At 40.5% G+C, this 24,826-nt stretch overlaps 1 long non-coding RNA gene across 1 annotated transcript in view; it reads right to left on the reverse strand.

The window, feature by feature from the left end:
* LOC142070950 (uncharacterized) overlaps positions 1-24,341 on the reverse strand; it is a 99,941-nt gene extending 75,600 nt beyond the window's left edge. Inside the window, exon 1 of the long non-coding RNA XR_012666885.1 lies at positions 24,264-24,341. This is a non-coding gene — a long non-coding RNA (uncharacterized LOC142070950). The remainder of the gene's footprint in view (positions 1-24,263) is intronic.
* Between the last annotated feature and the right edge of the window lie 485 nt (positions 24,342-24,826).

Raw genomic sequence — 24,826 nt, forward strand, 5'->3', positions numbered from 1 at the left:
AAGGGCAACACAAACCAGTTTAAAGTAGATATCTCTGTCCCTAATCTCTTGAAAATCTCTGGTTTTCTTTAACTCTACATGAACCTTTGCAGGGTGTGATTATCTGCCCGTCAGTGCTATACATGTTTTCAAAGCCAAAGGATTTTGAAAACAAAACGGAAAAAAAGTAAAAAAAAAAACACACAACCCCTTCAAGTTGTTTTGCAAGCCATTTTACTCATCAAAAATAATTGCGGTCAGACATATTTAGCTGAGAATGCTGGTATTTGTCCTAATGTTTTGTAAATGTTTATAACAAACTTAAATGCATGTAAATACACCGTCTCCGCACCCTGCAATAAATCATTTGTGCAAACCTTTGTAGAGTTTCAGCAGTTGTAGTACTTTAGGGCCTGAGCCAATTCCCTTTGAAGTCAACAGGGCTAATAGTACCTTGCATTCTGCCTTATAGAACAGCAAGTAGCTGGATTGGCCCAGGAGCAGAGCGAAAACCTAGTTATGACTTAGTAGGCCACAGCTGGGTCCCTCTTGTTCCAGGGAGGAAGTAATCTGTGCCAGTCCTTTTCTTGGCACAATTCCCACCCACTCCCCCACCCCACCCCACGCAAGCTGAGTGATGCTGATTAGCATTTTGGGAGTTGAACCTAGGCTTTGCCCACTGCACACACACCAGCCCTGTAATCTGCTTTTCCACTCTCCAAAAGCTCCAACCCATGATGCAGATAGTAAGGGGCAGAAGCAGAGGTCTGTTCATATCTGAACCCTTAGAAAACTCCATTACTCAAGCAAAAAGAAAAGGAGTACTTGTGGCACCTTAGAGACTAACAATTTTATTTGAGCATAAGCTTTCGTGAGCTACAGCTCACTTCATTGGATGCATTCAGTGGAAAATACAGTGGGGAGATTTATATACACAGAGAACATGAAACAATGGGTGTTACCATACACACTGTAACAAGAGAGTGATCGCTTAAGGTGAGTTATTACCAGCAGGAGAGCTGGTCTCTCCCAGTCTCTCCCAGTCTCCACTCCCAGTCTATATTCAAGTCTAAGTTGATTAACAGAACGCCATTAGCTATCACCTTCAGCCCCGAACTAAAACCTCTCCAACGCATCATCAAGGATCTACAACCTATCCTGAAGGATGATCCAACACTCTCACAAATCTTGGAAGACAGGCCAGTCCTTGCCTACAGACAGCCTCCCAACCTGAAGCAAATACTCACCAGCAACCACATACCACACAACAGAACCACTAACCCAGGAACCTATCCTTGCAACAAAGCCCGTTGCCAACTGTGTCCACATATCTATTCAGGGGACACCATCATCGGGCCTAATCACATCAGCCACACTATCAGAGGCTCGCTCACCTGCACATCTACCAATGTGATATATGCCATCATGTGCCAGCAATGCCCCTCTGCCATGTACATTGGTCAAACTGGACAGTCTCTACGTAAAAGAATAAATGGACACAAATCAGATGTCAAGAATTATAACATTCATCAACCAGTTGGAGAACACTTCAATCTCTTTGGTCACTCGATTGCAGACCTAAAAGTTGCAATTCTTCAACAAAAAAACTACAAAAACAGACTCCTACAAGAGACTGCTGAATTGGAATTAATTTGAAAACTGGATAAAATTAACTTAGGCTTGAATAGAGACTGGGAGTGGATGGGTCATTACACAAAGTAAAACTATTTCCCCATGTTTATTTCCCCCCCCCCACACCCCCGTTCCTCAGACGTTCTTGTCAACTGCTGGAAATGGCCCACCTTGATTATCACTACAAAAGGTTTTTTCCTCCCCACCCCCGGCTCTCCTGCTGGTAATAGCTCACCTTAAGTAATCACTCTCTTGTTACAGTGTGTGTGGTAACACCCATTGTTTCATGTTCTCTATGTATATAAATCTCCCCACTGTATTTTCCACTGAATGCATCCGATGAAGTGAGCTGTAGTTCACGAAAGCTTATTCTCAGATAAATTTGTTAGTCTCTAAGGTGCCACAAGTACTCCTTTTCTTTTTGCGAATACAGACTAACATGGCTGCTACTCTGAAGCCTGTCATTACTCAAGCAGACCTCCATTGATTTCAATGTCATTAAGGGTTGAAAGATTGGGCCCTTGTTTCCCTCTTCCCAAATTCAGAGTTCTCATTTGCAGATTTAAGAATCATAGTGGAAGGGGATCAGTTACCGTAACTGTGTCATTTATCTTAATCATTTCACTCCTTAATCAGATGCTGCAGTGATAAGGCGCTATAGAAATATATAAGACAGATCGTCAGTGGCTAGGCTTTTCTAATGAGGCAGTTTTTATAATGTGATCTTTTTCTGTATATATAGAGGAACTGTTCTTTTATTAACTTGGCTTTTTTTTGCATGTGAAATGCTTTCAATCAGATAGGACTTTTCTTTTAAAAAAAAATTGCTTTCCAAAAGTGGCAAGAATGAATGAGACCATAATTGAATGAAGGGGAAAAGTTCTTAAAAATTATGACAAAAGTGCAGTGTTATCAAGATTTGAACTTACTTTTTTGTTGTTGTTTTAATATAAACGTTTATTTTCTTGGCTGCACAATCTTTGGCTGCATTCTATGGATATTCATAAGTGCTGAATTAGCTAAAGAGGGCTCACTTGTTTTCCAGTAAGGACCCCATCCTACAAACATTTGAAGATATAACATATGCATAAGCTTTATTATTTATGTTACATGAGCACTCACAACCCTCGGTTGCTACCAGAGCCCCATTTTGCTAGGTGCTATACACAACAGTTGAGCAAAATATTTTGATCACAACTTTTTTTGGTCGGTAAATAAATAAATTCAGCGTGGCTGAAATATTTTGTGAATGTGTCAATTTGTTTACCAAATTTTTTGTTCTGAACAAAACCTTAAAAATTCTAAAAAAAAACAAACAAAAAACCCCGTTTAATTTGACACTTTCCAAAATGAACCATTTTTTATTGTTTGATTCCAAACAAAAAGTTATTTTGAAATTACTTTGAATTTTATTTCAAATGTTTAAAAAAGCTCAAAATGAAAGAAAATGTTTTGTTTGATCCAAAACAGTTTTTTTTACTTTTCAAAATTACCAACTAATCAAAAAATGTATTATTTACTCAGCTCCACTGTACATATACATTTATTCAGACATACAAAAATGTTAAAAAGGGAGCCTTTCTATATATGCCAGAGGCCTTAGTCATATCTTTAAAATAAGTCCTATACACAGCAGTACAATTTAAGGTAACCCACCACCTGAGACAGGCAACTTAAAAATTCACAAACAACTTCTAACCCAGTAGATGTCTCTTTAATCTAGCAGACAGAGGCATAACAAAATTCAGTAGCTGGAAGTTGACCCTAGACAAATTGCAACTAGAAATAAGGTGCAAATTTTTAGCAGTGAGAGTACTTAACCACTGGTAGAATTTACATAAGGTTGTGTTTAAATCAAGATTGGATGTGTTTCTAAAATTTGGGCTCTAATTCAAACAGAAGTTATGGGCTAGATGTAGGAATTACTGGGTAAGGTTCTCTGATCTGTGTTACATAGGTCGTCAGATTAGATGATTGTCCTGGCTCCTTCTGACCTTAAAAATCGATGAAACAACTCCTCCCCTTTTCAATTCTCCAACCCATGTTCCAGTGCCTGAGAAAAGAGATTTTGCAATGTATGAAGGTTAGCAGATTCAGGGCATTTCAGAACAAGGAGAAGAGTGAATTCCGAAGACGGGAAGTCCACACAATAAAAACCATCCAGCCAGCAATTCCCTCTCATTTATACCAATAGGTCTTCAGCATGAGTGCCCCTACTGTGGCAATAGGTCATGGGAGAGGTGATTACTCAGGCAGGATGGTCTTAAGGCATCTAGGCTCAGATTTGTAAAAGGTATTTAGGGATTGCTATGATCATCATCAAAATGGGTAATTGTTTTAGGACCCTAAATCTCACTTTCAAAAGTGTTTTAGGTGCTTAGGAATTTAACATTCCACCAACAATTGAAAATGAATATTGAAAATGAAATTTAGGCTCCTAACTCAGTTATGCTGCTGAGTGCAGCAATACCTAACTGTCTTTGAAAATGTGTTTGCAATGTCGTTGTAGCCATGTTTGTCCCAGGATATTAGAGAGATAAGATGGGTGAGGTAATATAATTTATTGGATCAACCTCTCTTGGTGAAAGAGACAAGCTTTCAAGCTTACACTGAGATCTTCTTCAGGTCTGAGAAAGATATTCAGACTATCACAGCTAAATACAAGGTGGAACAGATTGTTAAGTATAAGGAGTTAACACACGTTGCAAGAGATCATTCAAGGTGAAGCGCACAGTTAACACCTCTGCAATCGCAGGACAACGGAAGGTTAATGGGTTAAAGATTGTAGATTATAAATCCAGTGTCTTTACTAAATCCATGATTTTTAGTGTCTAATAAAGTTATTAATTTAAGCTCCCAGCCTTGTCTTTTGACGGTGTTGGTCAGGTTTCCTTTGAGGATGAGAACTGTGAGGTCAGATATGGAGTGATTGTTCTATAAAAAGTGTCTGCCTGTGGTTGATGTGGTGTTTTTGTCTTTTATCATTTTGCTGTGTGCGTTCATTCAGGAGTGTAGTAAATATCTGGTTTCACCCACATAATTGTTATTGGGGCATTTAGTGCCCTGGATGAGGTATGCCACAGGTTGTGATAGGCATGTGTAGGACACGTATCTTGACGGATGTGCTTTGTGGGGTATTGATCATTATATCAGTGGAGATATGTCTGCAGGTTTTTCATCTGTTGTTATGGCAGGGTCTGGTTCTGTTTTGAATTGGTATGTCTTGGTCTATGGGCAGCTTCCTTCTGCACCTAGGGAGGTGGTGGAATCTCCATCATTGGGGATTTTTAAGAGCAGGTTGGACAAACACCTGTTAGGGATGGTCTAGATAATACTTTGTGCTGCCTTGAGTGCAGAGGACTGGACTAGATGACCTCTCGATGTCCCTTCCAGTTCTATGATTCTATGCTATGCTATGATGAGCCTGGCAAGGTTGGGGATTGTTTGAAGGCCAGTAGAGGGGTTTCAGGAAAGATTTCTTTCAGGATCTGTTCCCCATTGAGTATGTGTTGTAATTGTTTAATGATACCCCTTATGGGTTCCAGTGTGAGGTGGTAGGTGACAACTAAGGGTGTGAGGTAGGTGTGACTGGGTTTTCTGGGTGTTTGGGTGGCTCATTCCATGACGCAATCTACATCTCTGATGGAGTGTCCTTGTTTGGTGAAGGCCTTTTAAAGTGTGTCAGGGTATATACCTTGGACTGACTCCTTGGAGCATATTCTGTAGTATCTGAGTGCCTGGCTGTAGATAACAGATTTCTTGGTATGTTTGGGGTGGTTACTGGATTGTGAAGGTAGGTGTGGTAATCCATGGGTTTCTTGTAGATAGTTATCTGTAGGGTTCCTTTGTTGAAGCTGATCATTGTGTCCACAATGCTGATGCAGGTGTGGGAGTGTTTTAGAGAGAGGTTGATGGATGAGTATTGGTTGCTGAAGTTGTGGTGGAAATCTATGCAGGCGTTTATGTTGCCTGTCCAGAGGATGAAAATTTCTCAGGTATAACATTGGTTTCATATTGCATTGGTCCATAAATTCTTCCTCCAGGTCGCCCATTAAGAAGGTGGCATTTTGGAAAGTCTTGTCCTCAAAGGAAACTTTCATAACCCCTTCAAAAGACAAGCTTGGGATCTTAAATTCATAACTTTGTGAGATACTAAAAATCAAGAACTCAGTTAAGACTTATCCTTATGCTAAACAATCTGTTTCACCTTTTATTTAGCTGTGACACTCTTAGTACCTTTCCCAGATCTGAAGAAGAGCTCTGTGTATCTCGAAAGCTTGTGGATCTCTCACCACCCAAAGTTGGTCAATAAAAGATATCTCACCCACCTTGTCTCTTAAAAAATATGGGTTTTTAGGATTTTCAAGATTAAAATCAACATCTTAAAACATAACCCAGAAACTCACTGGCACTCAAGGAAAGGATAGTCCCAGATTGTTTAAACAAACAAACATACAACAGTGTTTATCAACCAGTGGGGTAATGAAAGGCAATCAGGGGGTCGAAATAGAATAAAATTATTACAATCTAAGAACATTCACTTTCCCATTCCCTGCGCACCCTTGCTCTTCAAAGCCAAGCATTCTTCACTCTCTCAAAATACACATATACCAATACATCAGATACCCTTATCATTGTTACCCTGGATGCATTTATTTTTTCTTACTCTTACTTTTATAGTAAATCCCCAGGGGGTCATGAAAAGTTGACTTCAAATAAGGGGCCACCAACCTGAAAAGCTGAAGAAACATTGGGTCTACACTAATTTACCCCATCTGAGCATGTGAAGCTCTTGTCTTTAAGTCCTAATCTGTGAATCAAAGGCCACACTCTGCTACCTTTCCTCACGCCGAGAAGAGTCTTACTCTACAAATGGTCTAGGAGGTTTTAATGTAGCTACTTATGGACCAAAGTGCTGAGAGACATGAGTAAGGGATAGTATGATGATAAGTGCGATATAAGAATCCATATAGAATACCGTAGGGTAGCAGACTCCATCCCAAAGAAACTATTGAGTCTTTTTAGAAAACGAAACATGCATTATGGTAAGTTGAAGCTCAGAGAAACAATGAGTTTTAAACCAGAAACGATAGCATCTCCAGTGTCATAACTGCCGTAATTCACCTTCTTTGTATTTTATTATTTTACTTATTTTGATATCAAAACAATTTTAAAAGGACCAGGATAGAAATTTGTAGCACCCTAACAGCAATTAGTGTTGCCAGCTCTTGTGATAATCAGCTTTTTAAAGCCCCAGCTACTGGAGCCACGTGATTATATGAGAACCTTAGCTTTCATTTAAAAAAAATGTAATAATACTAAGAGTCTAGCCCTCATGATTGCAAAGAGAAAAGTTCGTACCCTAGTGACTTAAAACCCAGGAGACAAATAAAAAGAACCCAACGTTTATTATTTAAAAAAAAAAAAAAAAAAACCTCATGATTTTTCAGTTAATCTCATGACTTGTTTTTGGTGTGGGGGCTGGCTTATGAATTTTGAATATTTCTTGTTGGGAACATAGAATAATTAAGTTTTCAATAACAATGAGAGCTACCCTAAAGTCTTGAAGAACTAAGGTGAACTTTCTGGTATGCCATGTCCATGCAAATTCATTAAAATTAAGAATTCATGATTCAGTGAGAGTATTTTCTTTTATCTTGTTATTTATCTCTTTAATCGTGTACACATTTTTTTCTTTTGTCTGTCAGTCTCCTATTTGTCTTTTAAACGTTTGAATAGTCTACACCTGCTCCATTCATATTGCATGATGTTATTGATAATTGACTGAATCCTTTTTAAACTTAAATTCAGAGGCCGTCTGGTTCAGCAGAGACACTGAACTCTCTTAGCTGTTTAAATAGGTTATCTAGATGACTTTTTTATCAGTATTAGCGGCATAAATACACGTACAGAGTAGGAATACAGACTTAAGATATCGAGCACAAAGTAGCGCTCTCCAGAATGTAATCTTTGAGGGATTGGAGGATGCTAGTAGTGTTTTGTCCTGCTGGCCTAAAACAACTAAGACTCTCGGGAGATATCTGTAAAGTTTTTGACTGGTCCTTTCTGAAAGAAAAATATCTTGGGCAAAGTCCAAGCTTGCTCTGACCACTGCTGCTTACAGGGGTGCTATAACAATTTTAAAGGGAGGGTGCTCAGAGCCATTGAACCAAAATGTACAACCTGTATATGATGGAAACCACTTCAAGTCAGGGGGTGCGGCTGCACCCCCAGCACCCCTAGTTCCAGCACCTATGGCTGCTTACTTTTGCCACCCACTACAGCACAGTCTAAGCTCCTGTGCATCCCCACAGGCAGGGGCCTACACTGAACTGTTAACAGCATGGGCTGTGTTCTCTTTCTCAGCTTAAGCCACCAGGGCCAGAGTGGGGGTGGGTATGTGATATGTGTCCCCACTACCCTCTTCCTGTGCACATTCCTCCCCCACCCTGCTCCAGCTTCACCTCCACTTTCAGTCCAGGCCCCAGAGGGAGGTGGGGGATTGTACTAGGAGTCCCCCTTCCATGGGGCTGTGGTAAGAGCCATGAGGAAATGCCCCTGGGGTTCCACTCCATGTGCAGCTCAAGGGGGCCTGGTCTGGCCCGTAGGGTGCCATTCTAGGGAAATCACGACTACAATCATTTTGTTATGAGCAGCAATTGCTGTGTAGGTTGTTAAAAGGAATAAAGCACGCTCCCTCATGTTGGAGGATATCAGATGACTCAGAGTGATTTTAATATTGCTCAGCTTCACAAGAACTGTGTTTACCAATGCCAGAGGGTTATTGATTCCAGTACCTGCTACAGTGAACTCAGAATTTTGCTATTGTTTTTGTGGGGCCAATCCTGTATAACCCTTTAAGGTCCACGGTAAGTTCTTTGAAGCAGCACTGGCTTTTTGTTCTGTGTTTGTACAGCACCTAGCACAATGGGATTCTGGTCCATGACTGGGGATAATAGATGCTACTGTGGTAATACAAATAATATTTAAAAAGTCAGTGGGGTAATAAAATTGTAACAAATAGAACTCTTGTTTCTCGCCAGGGCAGTGTGGCCTAGTGGATAGCGCACTAGACTAGGATTCAGGAGATCTGGGTTCTGTTCCTGACTTTGCTGCTGGCCTGCTGGGTGTCGTTAGGCAAGCTGCTTCACTTCTGTGCCTTGGTTTCCCCATCTGTAAATGACTGAACTGCTTTGTAAAGCACTTTCAGAGCTATTGGTGAAAAGTGCTATCTAAGAGGTAGGTATTATTCCCTGCATGACGAATGGTTGGAGGATCTGGCCCTGTCTTTGTGTAATTAACTGGTTGCTAATTGTCCAGAGATAACCTCTTGGGTGACCTCATTACAGCAGCTGAAATGAATGGAAAATAACTGCGATCTGCAGATTAACATGTCACACACTTTCTGCGTGTACATAATAAAGATGCCCCAATGCTGCAGTCCTTTATTCTCATGTACAGGCCCAGCCAAGTCAATGGGACTCCTCGTGGTAAATAAGGATTTTCAGGATAAGGGCATTGGGAAGGATTCTCATGATACCCACCTCTCATGCCTTTTAACACAGTCTCTGTCCTTTAATAGTTTGAAAGGCACTAAAACAAATCGCTAACCCTCACATGTAGGCCATGCCACAGGCCAAAATTTCTTGGCATTTAAATAATGCCAGTGAATTTATGGGCTTTACTAGGGTGTGCATCACCATAGTGTCCATTAATTAATTTTTCCTCATGTGAGGGAGGGATGGATTACTATTCCCATTTTACAGATGAAGAAACAGAGACTCACAGGTCATGTTTCGAGCCAAAATTTACACAGGGCATCTGTAGCCCTGCGGGACTAAAACCCAGACTTCTCCACAAATCCTTCTTCCCTTCTTCTTTCCATCGTTCCTTCCTTCTGGCACACACGGGACAAAGCCACAAGGATATAAATAAAAAAGACACTGTCAACTTGAAACGTAAAGGCAAGTCTACACTTCAAACACTGCATCGGCGCAACTGCGTTACTGTCGCACTTCAATGAAGATGCTCTAAGTTGACAGGAGAGAGCTAACTCATCGGCGTAGTTAATCCACCTCTCCGAGAGGCGGTCGCTATGTTGGCATGAAAAGCTCTCCTATCTACACAGGGAGTTAGGTCAGTAAACTACATCACTCACGGGGGTGGATTTTTCACACCTTTGAGCGACGTAGGCGTACCAATATAGGGCTGTAGTGTAGACCATATCTAAATTAGTCAGTTTAAAAAAACCAACCACCACCCAGAAGTTCTTAGTTTCAGGTATTACAGAGGCCCTGCTCCTTTTTATGGGTTTGCAACCACCTTTTCCTATTTTTCAAAAGGTATTTATCACCCCCCTGCTATGCTACCTCAGCAACAGGGGAAACTGACCAAGGCCAAACCACAAAACTCACCACACAAATGCTGCCAGATGCACATTGTAAACTACTTGAAAAAAGACAGGATTTCCCCCCACTCATCCCATTCACTTATAGGACTCTTGACTGAAAGACAGGGTGGGTGAGGTAATACCTTTCACTGACCAACTTCTATTGGTGAAAGAGACAGGATTTTGAGTGCCACAAACCTCTGCTTCAGGGGTGGGTTCGTATTGTTACTTACCTGTAACAATAGCAGATAAAATAGTAGCAAAGAGAAATATGATTTTCACACTGAAGGCATATGTTGATCTGTGAAAGTCCAGGTCCTGCCTGCTCTGTAAAGACACTGAAGATCCCATGGCCCTCTACTCCCAGGAGGATTTTGCCCTGGTGTCTTTAGGCAGCACTTTCCTTCCCTGTCATGCTATTCTGTGGTGGCCGCCACAACCATCCAGCAGCGCTATGTGCACGTTGTTTATAAAGCACTTTGGCATAAATATACTGGAGGATGTCCGTCCATTGGGCTGCACACATATGGAATTTTTAGCTCAGACTAAGGGATTTAGGCACCTCACTGCCATTGAAATTTATCACGTTACAGCACCTCTTATAGGATCTACACACATGAAACCTCAGTAGGACTTTCTGAGGGAGCCATGTAGTATTTCTGTTTTACAAGCGAGTAGACTAAGGCCCAGAGAAGTTAAAGTGAATTGGACAAGATCAGTGGCAGAGATGGTAAAAGAACCCAGTTGTCCTAAAGCTCTCTCCTCTTTTCTAAGCACCATACTTCACTCGCTAGTTAAATAAAGCTACCAGAGAACAGCTCCTCCTTTCTCTCTCTCTCCATGTCCTTTGAAACGACAGTGCACCTGCCTGGTATAGACATCAGTGAAATAGCTCTGTCTAACCATTTCTGTAGGCACCTTTCTAAAATAACGTGGACCATTTAACTTTGCATATTTGCGTCTGCTGCCATGTGCGTACCAATGAATATTCCAGGCCTTGGAGGGACCAATTAAACAGGAATTTACCAAATATGGGTTGTAAAGTGAAAATCGGCAAAGCTTAGCTTCAGCTCTCATTTCATTAGCTCTTTGTCTGCTCCATGTGCATGCAGAGTTATTTTATGAGCGGAGAGGAAGGATCAAAGAGCCAGACAAAGATCGTGCCCAGGGGCTAATCTGCACCTAGTTAAAACTCGTGCCAATTAGAATCTGTTGTACAGTGGGGATGGCTGTCCTGCTTTTAAATCCTGCACTCTATGCTCTGCGACCCATGGCAGTAGAATCGGTGCTGTTCTGCTATGCAGGGGGCGGCGAGTGGGTTTGGAAGGGCTGCAGATTCCATGTGCTGTTATCATTTATTTATACTGCAGTAGGGACCAGAAGCCCTAATAATTAGGGACTGGGGCCCACCAGGCTAGGCATAGAACACCCATATAAGTAAAAGGCAGTCCCTGCCCCAAAGAGCTTGCAATTTAAGTAGGCAGAGCTCTGCCCTGTGGGAGTCCATGTGAAAAGAGTGGTGGGGGTCAGAGGCTCCATGGATTCTCCCCTCTGTGCTTAGAATATAGAATCATAGCAGATTAGGGTTGGAAGAGCCCTCAGGAGGTCATCTAGTCCAACCCCCTGCTCAAAGCAGTACCAACACCAACTAAATCATCCCAACCAGGGCTTTGTCAAGCCAGGCCTTAAAAACCTCTAAGGATGGATATCCCACCACCTCCCTAGGTAACCCATTCCAGTGCTTCACCATCCTCCTAGTGAAATAGTGTTTCCTAATATCCAATCTAGACCTCCCCCACTGCAACTTGAGACCATTGCTCCTTGTTCTGTCATCTGCCACCACTGAGAACAGCTGAGCTCCATCCTCTTTGGAACCCTTCTTCATGTAGTTGAAGGCTGCTATCAAATCCCCCCTCACTCTTCTCTTCTGCAGACTAAATAGCCCCTGTTCCCTCAGCCTCTCCTTGTAAGTCATGTGCCCCAGCCCCCTAATAATTTTTGTTGCCCTCCGCTGGACTCTGTCCAATTTGTCCACATCCCTTCTGTAGTGGGGGGACCAAAACTGGGCGCAATGCTACAGGTGCGGCCTCACCAGTGCCAAATAGAGGGGAATAATCCCTCGATCTGCTGGCAATGCTCCTACTAACGCAGCCCAATATGCTATTGGCCTTCTTGGCAATGAGGGCAACAACAGTGGCTACTGCAGAAGCAGCATCTATACAGCAGTTCCTCATGTAGTCTGCAATGAGGAGGAGAGCAGATTCCTAACCCCACCCAGACCCCTGCTGAGCTATTCAGCACCAGCCTAGCTAACTGGCATCTGGGCTGCGGAGTTGGACCTAAGGGATTTTGCAGGGAATTGGCATAGTGTCCCCTCAGATGGGAGATCACTGTTTTTTCAGCACAGGAAACAAAGACAGGCTGGTGTGCTCCTTTCCTCCTCTATGTTTGAAACATTGAGGTCAATTTATCATTAGGAACTGCCACTGAAATATGTAAAACCCTTAATCCAATTTAATCACTGGTGCCAAATTTTCTCTTCAATGGGATAAAAAGCCTTCTCTGTGCCCACTGACTAGCTACGGAGGAGAAAACAGTTATGCACTTAGGAAATAGAAGCACTTATGAAATCAAGAACCTTTTTTACATGCTGCCTACAGATGCCCTTTCATAAATCCCACCAAATCCTAGCCTGCTATTCCACCATGCTGTTAATAGTTTGATCTGTTGCCCATGAAGGAGACACATATTGCTTCACCTTCAGCTACATTCTGAAGCACAATGGAGATTAGAGGTGTTTGCACGTGGAGGAAAAAGAAAATTCCGCCAGATAAACCATAATTTACAGTTATTAACGCATGGATTTATATAGCTGTGCTTCAAACAACCATATACACAATGCCCACAGCATAACTACCTAAAGCATAATGTCCAAATGGATCACCATCTTCTAGAGGAGCAACACAACCTTAACGCAGTTGAACATTTCTCCCAAATTAGCAAATGAGTTTGACACCATTATGGCCTTATCCGTCAAGACTGAGCTAAGGAAGATGAGCGCATAGAAGCTGTGTTGCGTGGTGGGGGAAAATCCATCTTTTGCGAAAAACAGATGTATAGACACAGCAGAATAGCTACGGTACAAAGTAAATATACAGCCCGTTGAGCTGTGTGAATTCAGGGTCTGATCCTGCCCTTTTAATGCTGACAGGATCTTTAACAGTGACTTCAGTGGGTGCACGGTCAAGCCCTGCATATATGTGTGCTTTGCTGGAGAGACTATAATAAACTCCTTTGTTACAGGGTTGTCCAGTGGTCCGATGTGGCTGGGACTAAGTTGTGCTCCGACAAGTACTCACTGTGTAATCTTGGGTGACTATGTACCATTGCTGTAATAATCCCCCTCTCGTGGACCATGGTGTTTTGAGGCTTAACTGATTACTCTTTAGAAAGTGCTTTGAGTTCTCCAGGTGGAAGGGATGATGTGAGCAGAATTATTTATTTGGCCCTATTTGTTCTTGGTATATGTGAAAATATCCCTTTATTGCTCAATTAGCAATTGCTTCCTGGTGGCTGACATCTTCAATACAGGTTTCAGAGGAACAGCTGTGTTAGTCTGTATTCGCAAAAAGAAAAGGAGTACTTGTGGCACCTTAGAGACTAACCAATATTTTAGGAGCACATTTGTATCTCAGAGGAAATAGCTCCTAATGTGGGAGCAGAATCATAGCAAGTCCTGGGAATTTTTATTTTGTTAGAGAAAAATACGGTGCCTGCTCCTGCTCCCATTGTAGTACAGTCCCTATTGACTTTAATGGGAGAAGGCTCGGGCCCAATGTATTGCAGAGTCAGTGATTATTCAGCACTCTGTAAAAAAAATTAATTAAATGCAGCTGCTTTTATAAAATTCAAAGACAGAACTAAAAGTTTTCTTGAATTATTTTGGGTTCCATTCCTCCTCTCCTTCCTACCCACACTGTCTACAAAGAAAAGCTTCAAAGAACATAAGCAAATCCAACCCTTTTATTTTAGGATTTTTTAATTTTTTTTTTTTTACATTTGAAAAAGGTTTATTCTACTTGACTCTGTTGCAAAGAATCCAGTCAAAGAAATCCTGCTTTTATAGTTCCTTCTCTAATGCCTTTGTGGTGCTAGAAACCAGAAGTGCCTAAACTGGGGCCAAGGTGATCTGTGAACCCGGATGCTTTTGAAATGCACCACTGTCCATTCCAATCAGATGCGGCATGGCCTGAGTGAAATCTATTCATTAATACCCGCTTTGGAACAAGAATTGACATGTTGCCTATTACTGAAGCCTAAACTGGTGAACTAATGGATTAGAAACTTTGGTGGCTTTGATAAGGAATAAATAAAACATGAGTTCAAAATCCAAATGTGGCTAGTAAGGGGGGGAAAAATGTAATCAAAGGAAGAAAAAGCTTTAATGCAAATAGATGCTCTGCAAAGTCCAGCAGATTGTATCTCCTGAGCAAGGGAAGTATTTATTTGAGAATATTTTATTTATTATGGAGTCACTAGTGTTACTCCAAAAAGAAAAGGAGGACTTGTAGCACCTTAGAGACTAACAAATTTATTTAAGCATAAGTTTTTGTGAGCTACAGCTCACTTCATCGGATGCATTCAGTGGAAAATACAATGGGGAGATTTATATACATGGAGAACATGAAACAATGCGTGGTACCATACACACTGTAATGAGAGTGATCACTTAAGGTGAGCTATTACCTGCAGGAGAGCGAGGCGGGCGGGGGGGGTGGGGGGGCTTTTGTAGTGATAATAGCTAAAAGCCTTTTTTCCATTCCCATTAAGGCATTGATTCAGCAGTGTTTAAGCATATGCCGAAGTTTTTGCATGTGAGTAGTCCCACAGACTTCATTTGGAACTACTCATGCTTGATGTTAGACATGTGCTTAAGTTCCTTTCTGAATCAGGGCCTAAAGCCAATGGCAAAATTCCCCTCAATTCTGGTATGAAAATAGGTGTAAGACCCATAGGACAGCAGTTTCCATGATAAGTTTAATTTTTTTCTTTTGTTGTTTCTGCTTTGTAATTGGATGCAGGGAAGATGAATAAAACAGACTTTCATAACAATATTTGGAAAAGTAACCATTTGTGCTAAAATTCTTGAGACTTTTCGGCTTTGTACATCTTTAGCATGCCTTTTCATTATCAAAGTCTACACACACGCATAGAAAATAAATAGCAACTAATTCAGGTATTTTTCCTGTCGAGCTGGGAGGAAGGAAGACAGCTGTGATGTAATTATTTATTTCTATTTCAATTACTTGGAAGATGCTTACTAGTAGGATGCTAGGGACACAGAGCAACCTAGGTAGATTCAGGGGTATCATTTTTACCAACATTGTGATCCAATTATGATCCAACGTGCAGGCCTTTACATTGCGGTTTGTAGTATTGTTGTAACCATGTTGGTCCGAGGATACTAGAGAAACAAGATGGGGAATATTATTTTTTAGACCAACTTGCTTCTGCTGGTGAGAGACAAGCTTTCAAGCTTACACAGAGCTCTTCTTCAGGTCTGGGAAAGGTGCTCAGAGTGTCACAGCTAAACAGAAGGGTAGAACAGACAAGCAGTTAACAAATGTTGCAAGAGAGAATTCAAGGTAGGGTGAGCAAGTGTGATAGCAAGTGTGAAAAACTGGGATGGGGGTGGGAGGTAATAGGCACCTATATAACAAAAAGCCCCAAATATCGGGACTGTCCCCATAAAATCGGGACATCTGGTCACCCTAATTCAAGTTGAAGTGAGCAGTTAACACACCTTCAGTCGTAGTTAACATGTTAACTCCTTATCAATTCCACTATTGTATTTAGCTGTGAGGCTCAGGGTATGTCTCCACTGCAAGTCAAATCCCAGGGCTAGCTCAAGCCAGCTGACTTTGACTCATGGGGCTTGGGCTAAGGGGCTATCTAATTGTGGTGTAGATGTTCAGGTTCATTCTGCAGCCTTGGATCTAGGGTCCTGCGAGATTGGAGGGTCCCAGAGTTCGGGCTGCAGGCCATGTCCAAACATCTACACAGCAATTAAACAGCCCCTTATCATGAGCCTGAGTCAGCTATCACAGGCCATCTGCGGGTGTCTAATTGCAGTGTAGTCATCTGAGTACCTTTCCCAGACATGGAGAAGAGCTCTGTGTAAACTGAAAAGCTTGTCTCTTTCACCAACAGGAGCTGGTTCAATAAAAGATATTACCTCACCCACCTTGTCTCCTTACATTTCTGTAAAATGTAACATAGGTTTGTACAATGTAAGAAAATTGTCTTTCTTTGTGCTAAATATGAAAAAAAAATCTGCCAAAAGAAAAAGGGATGAAAAATGAATAAGGAACAACTTTTCTGCCAAATTGAGGAGGAAATCTCACATTATCAGCTCATGTATATTTTTTCCCCACATAGTCTATCTGAGAAGAGATGTTCATAAAAAGCTCTTAGTTTAGTCATTTGACATTATCAGATCTGTTCTGGATGTCACTTACTAAGTTGCATCCCTCTTCCTCTATTCTGAAGTTATTGTCATTCTTATTCAGTTTATCCTTGTGCATACCCGGTATATCTGTATAAATTTATGTGTGTGTGTGTGTATAAATACTGTACCTACGGTCTAGCTTTATTATACAGATAATGGCAATGTTAAGCCAGGCTGAGTAGGGCATCTCTTTCCTATTTCAGAAGAATGCCAGGCAAGGAGATCTTGCCCACCCTATAAGAATATGAATGAACCAATTTTCTTTGCAGTGTGAGGGAAAGAATACGAATAGTCAGAGAACAATAACTGTGGTCTTTTTATTAGATCCCACAAAACAAACTTTGCTGTAAAACTTTCAGAACAGCCTCGCAGCACTGCCTTGGGATGGAGTTACTGGGTCTGATTCACTATTGCTCTGCACTTTGTACAGTCATTTACAGGATAGGGTGGGTGGAAATCATCCCCAACCTGATTTAGTAGCATTTTACACCCACTTTCTCTGAGGTGTAAATGACTACTCAAAGTACAATGCAATGGAAGATTTAGCCAGTGGTATCAGGATAGTTTTCTGGTGTAATGCTTCATTTTGTTTCTCATACCTGTTTTGTTTTGTTTTTAAGTCAGCAACCAGTTGACCTGATTTGGGAGTATAAACAAGTGGCACAATGGGATCTTTGGGGCCTGATTTTTAAACTGGGTCAATGGCATTCACAGCTCCATTGACACTAACTGGGGCTGTGGGTACTCTGAAAATCAAGTCCATTAGCAACACAGATACAGGGTGAGATCATTGCTCATGATTTTTAGGTGGAGTTCCTCTTTGCTTTCATGCATAATCTAGCTCCAGGTAACTAAAAATTAAGGGGTTACATTGTGTGCCCCTTAATTGAAAAAACTGGATATAAATGATCACTGAAGATAATTATGGGGGAAAAAAGAGAAAGCTGGAAATTTGGACCTCTAAGCATGTTCCATCCAAACAACAATTTGAATAACCAAAAAAACCCCCAGATGCTCCTGTTGACATAGAATCATAGGACTGGAAGGGACTGTGAGAGATCATCTAGTCCAGTCCCCTGCACTCAGGGCAGGACTAAGTATTATCTAGATCAGCGGCTCCCAAACTTGTTCCACTGCTTGTGCAGGGAAAGTCCCTGGCGGGCCGGGCCGGTTTGTTTACCTGCCGTGTCCGTAGGTTCGGCCGATCGCTGCTCCCAGTGGCCGCAGTTCGCTGCTCCAGGCCAATGGGAGCTCCGGGAAGCGTCGCGGGCTGAGGGACCTACTGGCCGCCGCTTCCAGCAGCTCCCATTGGCCTGGAGCAACGAACCGCAGCCGCTGGGAGCCGTGATTGGCTGAACCTGCAGACGCAGCAGGTAAACAAACAGCCTGGCCTGCCAGGGGCTTTCCCTGCACAAGCGGCAGAACAAGTGTGGGAACCACTGGTCTAGACCATCCCTGACAGGTGCTTGTCTAACCTGCTCTTAAAAATATCCAATGATGGAGATTCCACAGGCTCCCTAGGCAATTTATTCCAGTGCTTAACTACCCTGACAGTTAAGAAGTTTTTCCTAATGTCCAACCTAAAATGCCCTTGCTGCAATTTAAGCCCATTGCTTCTTGTCCTATCCTCAGACATTAAGGACAACAATTTTTCTCCCTCCTTCTTGTAACAACCTTTTATGTACTTGAAAACTGTTATCATGTCCTCTCTCAGTCTTCTCTTCTCCAGACTAAACAAGCCCAATTTTTTCAGTCTTCCCTCATAGGTCATATTTTCTAGACCTTTAATAATTTTTGTTGTTCTTCTCTGGACTTTCTCCAATTTGTCCACATCTCTCCTGAAATGTGGCACCCAGAACTGGACACCATACTCCAGTTGAAGTCTAATCAGTATGGAATAGAGCAGAACTTAGGTTGGATATTAGGAAAAACTTTTTCACTAGGAGGGTGGTGAAACACTGGAATGCGTTACCTAGGGAGGTGGTGGAATCTCCTTCCTTAGAAGTTTTTAAGGTCAGGCTTGACAAAACCCTGGCTGGGATGATTTAATTGGGGATTGGTCCTGCTTTGATCAGGGGGTTGGACTAGATGACCTCCTGAGGTCCCTTCCAACCCTGATATTCTATGATTCTATGAAGAATTGCTTCCCATGTCTTGCTTACAACATTATGACCCCAAGATTCCTTTCCACAGTACTGCTTCCTGGGCAGTCATGTCCCATTTATATGTGTGCGACTGATTGTTCCTTCCTAAGTGGAGTACTTTGCGTTTGTCTTTATTGAATTTCATCCTATTTACTTCAAACCATTTCTCCAGTTTGTCCAGATCATTTTGAATTTTAATCCTATCCTCCAAAGCACTTGCAACCTCCTCCAACTTGGTAGCATCCACAAACTTTATAAATCATTGATGAAGGTATTGAACAGAACCGGACCCAGAACTGATCCCTGTGGGACCCTAGTCGTTAAGCCCTTCCAGCTTGACTGTAAAGCACTGGAAACAATTTTCCAACTCGTTATGCAACCACCTTATAGTAGCTCCATTTAGGTTGCATTTCCCTAGTTTGTTTATGAGAAGGTCATAGAAGACAGCATCAAAAGCCTTACTAAAGTCAAGATATACCACATAACTGCTTCCCCCCATCCACAAGGCTTGTTACTCTAGCAAAGAAAGCTATTAGCTTGGTTTGATGTGATTTGTCAAGAATGCTGACTGTTATCACCTTATTATCTTCTAGGTGTTTGCAAATTGATTGCTTAATTATTTGTTCCATTATCTTTCCAGGTACTGAAGTTCAAATGGCTGATCTGTAATTCCCCGGATTGTCCTTATCCGCTTTTTATAGATTGGCACTATATTTGCCCTTTTCCAGTCCTCAGGAATCTCTTCCATCTTCCATAACTTTTAAAAGATAATTGCTAATGGCTCAGATATCTCCTCAGTCAGCTCCCTGAGTATTGTAGGATGTATTTCATCAGGCCCTGGTGACATGAAGACATATAATTTGTCTAAGTAATTTTTAGTTTGTTCTTTCCCTATTTTAGCTTCTGATCCTAGCTCATTTTCACTGGCATTCACTATGTTAGGCATCCAATCACTACTAACCTTTTTGGTGAAAACTGAAACAGAAAAGGCATTTAATACTTCTACCATTTCCATATTTTCCATATGAATGATACTGTGAAGAAAAGAGCTGCTTGGGTGAACCTGCTGTGTGCTACTGTAAATCATTGCAGAGCAAGGCTCACTTCCATGTAGACAATATATCCACACATGCATCTGAAATTCTGCAGCAAGCCAGAGGAATATAAAACAAAAGGTATGTGATATTGTAGGCAAACTGCTACTTAACATCTCTATCAAAGTAATACATTTTAACTTAGCATGTTAAAAATGCAAGGGAAACCTTTAACTTCTAAGATCAATTGCAAGCACAGACAGACTCTGGTTTAGGAAGAGTATTCTGTCTTGTCAAGCCCACCTTATCATCATGGAAGAATAAACAGCATAATTATTCTCACCTTTTTGTTGGTTTTCTAATTGGATCATTTGTTACTTTCAGAAAATTCAAATCAACATCAGATTTATAGTGTGAGGCCACTGAAATATTGATTTGGTTATAGAAATGTCAAAGTTGGCAGGTAAGCTGTCTTGTTGTCTCAGGGGACTTTTGCATTAGGAGATATTATGAAAACAGGCCTTTAGAATCTCATAAGTTTAACAATTTGCTTCGCTGCCACGCATGGGTAAAAATTCTGGTCTTTTACCTGTCTGTAAATCTTACGTCTCACCCATCATTTAGAACACTGCTGTTTTGAATCAGCCTGACAGAAGGCTCGGTTGCAACAGTTCTCCGTTTCAGAATGTGTTTCGTTTCTGGGTTGGCTACCGCATCTTTGTGGGCTATTAACATTAGTCTTCTGGTTGCTTATGCAAAATGAAACCCAGTTGCTAGCAACCTGAGATGAATGAATCAAACCCTGTTTACAAGGAATAAAGTCTGAGGTGCGCTCTGCCGATCACTGGATGCAAGAAGTTTTATATTCTTATATACTTGCCACTCAGTCATGTTTCCTCTACTCTGCGACAAACATAGATTAAAGCCAGCTACAACATATTTCTAATAAAAATCATTCCAAACTAAAGCTAATCAAATACAGTCAGATTGTCTGCAGAAGAAGGCTAACACGAGAAAACTTGGTCTGACTGTCTACCCACTTGAGCTTCAGGAATTACAAACCTAGAGCCCCAGCCTCATGTGGTGAGTGAAACTCATCTCTACTCTTTAGTGCACTGTACGTCTCCAGCTAATAATTTGCCACCGCTAACTGCATGAATTCCAGTAATGTCATGGGTGTTTTGTTTTGTTTTTTTGGGGGTTTTGTAGTTGTTGTTTTTCCCTGTTCCACACACACCAAAAAGAAACAAAAACAAAAAACAAACAAAAACAAACAAAAAAACAAACAAAAAATCCACCCTCGATAATAAAGGATTTGAGGCCTGAACCAAATTCTATTGAAGTCAATGGAAAGACTCTAACTGACTTCAGTGGCTTTTTTAGGGCAAAATTCTGCCTCAACTTCTGAAGGCCTTTCTTAACAAAGCTCCGACTGAAATCATTTAACGTGTATTTGGAAGAAGACTTGACAGAGATGTTTTTGGTGAATAGTAAATTCACTCAAAAATGCATTTTTAAGGCACTGAAAATACTTGTGGGTTCAGGTTGAGTTTGGAAAATAATTTTGACACCTCCCCACAAAAAACCCCAACAACCCAAACTTGAAAACAAATATTTTGGAAATGACAAAACAGCTTGGTTAGAAAAAAGTCAAAATTCAACCACTATGAAAATCTTGCATCAAACTGACATTGTTGATTTTTTTTTTTGGACATTTTGAAACAACATTCAAAACATTTCTGAATAAAATTTTCAGTTTTTCATTTAATAAAGAAAAACCCCAAAATATATTTTCATTTTGAAATGGATTTTTTTATTATTATTACCCCTCTTTTTGGTTTGGCACCCATTTGCTGAGTGCTCCTTGCAAGAGGTTTCTGTTTAACACATTTTGTGTGATAGACAGAAACTGCTCCTAAGATATCAGCTCTTGTATATTTCCCTGGGGGGAAAAAATGACATAAAGGGCTCTGAAATATTTATAATGAAATGAAAAAATGCTCAAAAATTGAATAATTTGCTCTGTGTGTAAAATTTCTGTTTTAAAAATCTGTTTTTCTGTAAATCATGCGGAATAAGCCTGCCACATAGATAACATATCCCCCAAAGCATCTGAAGTCCAATAGCAATTCAGAGCCAGAGAAATATAAAATGTAAAGTAACATAATTTATGGACAACCTTCTCCTTAACACCTTTGTCGGAGTAATACATTTTAACACAGCAAATTAAAAATGCAAACGAGATCTTCAGTGCCTAAACTCAGCTTAACAATTTTGCAAATTTTTTCTTTCTTCAAAAAGAGACCAAATCTCAAGATAGAAATTATTTATGTTGAGTTGAAGCTTTGTCACAAAAACAGAAATTGGGCACTTTGCGATGCAAAAATAACCTTTTTTAATTTCACCAAATTTAGGGGGAAACATTAAATTTCAGGTGTACATAATCACTCCTAATGAAATGCTGAAAAAATTACACAGAATTTTTTTGGGGAAAATATTTTCACCACTTTTTCCTCGTGAATTGTCATCTCAACTCCAATTACATGCAACCACTTTAGATTAGTGTATTGCAGATTACCATGCACTAACTGTGGCAATTCCAGCAGCGCTTTGGGTTTTCCAAGTGAGAACTTTTGAAAAAGAGATTTGCAGAATGGTTTTGCTTGTTTGTTTGTTTTGTTTTAAATCCCTTAGATTTAACCCACTGGGTTTTTCTGGGGAAATTTTAATTAAAACTTGACTATGTTTTTCTTACTTTGCTATGAAAATAATAAAGGAGAATATGCTCAACAAATCATTCCTGTGTATAAACAAGAAATGAAACCCCACGATGTTGTCAAATGTAGCTACCTAAATGCTGCAATATTTTATTTAGGTTCTTAAAATAAGGGATTAAACAGCAGGCGTAGTGACAGAAGAAGAGATGCCCCAGCAAGCCTCAGATTCTGCAAACATACACAGCAGTAACTTTACCCATGTGTGTTGTCTCACTGGGCATTCACGTTGTTTAAAGCCAAGCACGTGCTAAATTGCTTTGCTGTTTGGGGGCCAGAGTGTAATTGATTCCATAGAATGTAATTGCAGTATCCTGATAAGAGCTTGAAGTTTTCAAGGAATAGAAAGAAAATTTATTTGAATGAGCTTTTTTCCTACTACCAGTCCATTCTCTATGTTCAAGATCTGAACTCACCCATCTCAGAATGGATTTTGCTCCTATTCAGATCACTTACCAAACTGTTTTTAACTGTAGTGACAACAGGTTCTGAACTTTACTTAGCTGAGTTGAATTGCTTGTCTATGTAATTAAGATCCCTTAGCTTCTGTAGCACAAATGGGAGGCAATGCTGTCTAGTTGTTAAGGCTGAGGACTGGGAATCACGTCCTCTTGGTCCTAATCCCAGCTGCTACTGATTCAGTGTAACCTTAGGTAAATCACATTAATCTTCCTCTGCCTTAGTTTATTTACCAGCATTTTTTTAATAATAATGCTGAACTGCCTCACAGGGGTTTTGTAAAGTGTAATAATAAATATTTGGAAAATGATTTGAGATTTTTGATGAGAAGCACAGAGTACTATCATTATAACAACTTGTTGATTTTTTTCTTTAAAAAAGAACAGAGATCCCTGTAACAAATAAATCATGTATGTGCAACATTCTGTTACTAAATACACTTGTAAGGCTAAATTCCCAACTGGTGTAAATTGCTTATGATCCAGTGATCTCAATTGACTAAGCCAATTTACACCAACTGAGGATCTGTCTCAAAATCCTGTATACTAAGAAACTTAAAAGAGCATTGAGAACTTAATAACCCAGTGGCTGTCCCATTCACATAGCTTCCAACATACAACTGAGCAAAGTCCAGTGTGGAACAAAATCCATCTAACCCCATAACCTGTCGGAAACTGTGTGCTGATGTCTCACTCAAAAGCCATAACCACCCCCACATAACGCACCCAGTTGTGAACCACTGCTACACCAGGGGTGGAAATTAATTTCTGAACCTGCCTGGTGATCAGCTCATGTCCTGAAGGATAATAAAAGTTTTAAGAAGACTAGCAACAGCATACAGACAATGACAAAGCTGTGGGCTGCCTTTGACAACCACATTCTTTTCCTATGCAAATCAAACCACGGACCACTTTGGGGCTCTTTTGGTCCGGCTTATTACCAGATGGGAAAATCCATTTTTAACTAGCGGTTGTTGGAAATTTTTGAAACGTTCCAATTTCAGCAAAAAACACTCTGTGGCATTTTTCACGGAATTTCTTTTTCAATGACCTGTGACTTTTACTTCGAGCAAAGTTTTTATTTTGCACACCTTTTCCGCTATCCTATCCAATGTGTTTCTTTAACGAAATCTTTCTTTTTTCTGAATATGCTTTTTTGTGTATGCTTCTCCTCAATAATTTTTCATCTTAGTGCATTTCCATATTTCATTCTAAATGCAGACAAGGCATTTGTTAAGCAAACCAGTATTGGTTTTAATTTCCAGAGGATCTTGTTCTTTCCCCTCATTACAAATGGAGTTAAGCAACATTATTAAAGCATTTGTCTTAATGTTATTGATCTTACCTTCATTTTTCCTTTTTTCCCCCACTATTGGGAAATGCTGTTACCCATCCTTAGTCCATCTTGCTAACATGAGTTAGCTTCTGACAATTAAACTGCTAGCATGTCATTTCTTTCATGGCAATCCCCTATCTGAAGATTATTTAGTGCAATTCATGATTGGTGCAATGCATTATTATCTGCAAAGGTATCACCTCACTCGCCCTAGTCCCAGCTCAATCTGATCTGTGTAAAACCCTAATGAAAACAAATGCAATTCTAAGAATAATGGAAAAAGGTGCAAAATGAGATACATCATGCTTAAATCATTTTTACTGCTACTGTATGTGGGTGTTACTACAGTAATGAATAGCTAAAGACCAACTTAAAACAACACTTTGTTCTTAGAAAACCAGCTGTATGTCAAATTGTTTTTCATCACAGTACCGAGGGAAGGGGAAAAAATGGGGGCTTCAAAAGATTTGAAACTGCAAAGCGATGATTAGGGAACCTTGCAATAAAGTATGCAATAGCTGACATTTGGAGGGTTTTTCTTTCTGAAAGAAAACTACTGCGAGTGATTCAAT

Source organism: Caretta caretta, chromosome 1 (assembly GCF_965140235.1).
Source record: "Caretta caretta isolate rCarCar2 chromosome 1, rCarCar1.hap1, whole genome shotgun sequence".
Taxonomy (NCBI): domain Eukaryota; kingdom Metazoa; phylum Chordata; order Testudines; family Cheloniidae; genus Caretta; species Caretta caretta.